This window comes from Wasmannia auropunctata, unplaced genomic scaffold (genome assembly GCF_000956235.1).
Source record: "Wasmannia auropunctata unplaced genomic scaffold, wasmannia.A_1.0 LD335976.1, whole genome shotgun sequence".
NCBI classification, from domain to species: Eukaryota; Metazoa; Arthropoda; class Insecta; order Hymenoptera; family Formicidae; genus Wasmannia; species Wasmannia auropunctata.
Window position 1 is genome coordinate 665,353 of NW_012026914.1, and position 696 is coordinate 666,048.

A 696-nucleotide genomic window follows, 5' to 3' on the forward strand; every position below is an offset into this window, starting at 1 on the left:
AAACGTCGTGAGTGATCGGATAACCGGAGGGAGAGCCCGACTCTGAAGGCGCAACGAAACTCATAAAAGTTTTGGAATCCCGCGAGTCGGGACTCCCGCGAGAGTCATAGTTACACCTTTATCCGCAAAAAATTTACGAATCGCGCGACTTTTTGTACAAATTTCCAATATTACAACATACAACAAATTTAAATTATTTAATTTTGCAATAATGTATATAACCGACGCAACAAACCGTTTATATAATCGGCGACGGTAATCCCAGATAGCACACAGAGAATTTATACAGAGATAGAACAAACCAAAAGAATTCATTAATATATATTCAGTTCGTTTTAGAAAAAGAATTTTTTTTGAATTTGAAAATGAACTCAGAATTAGTCACATATAACTGAGTCCTTTATTCGTAAAAAATTTACGAGTCGCGCGACTCTTTGTACGGATTTTCCGACGCAACGAACGTTTATATAATCGGCGACGAGACCCGCCCAGGACGCGAGACGCCGTCAGAGACTAGAGTTCTATCCTCAAAGTGGAAATCCACCGGTAACCGGAGAGAAGTTCGATCCTGACCCCGGGACCAAAGAAACCCCGAGAGGGAATCAAGGACACCAAGAGAGTCGGAACTCCCGCGAGTCACAGTGTTCAGACATTGTGAATAACCGGAGAAAAGCCAGACTCTGACCCCGGGCCCAA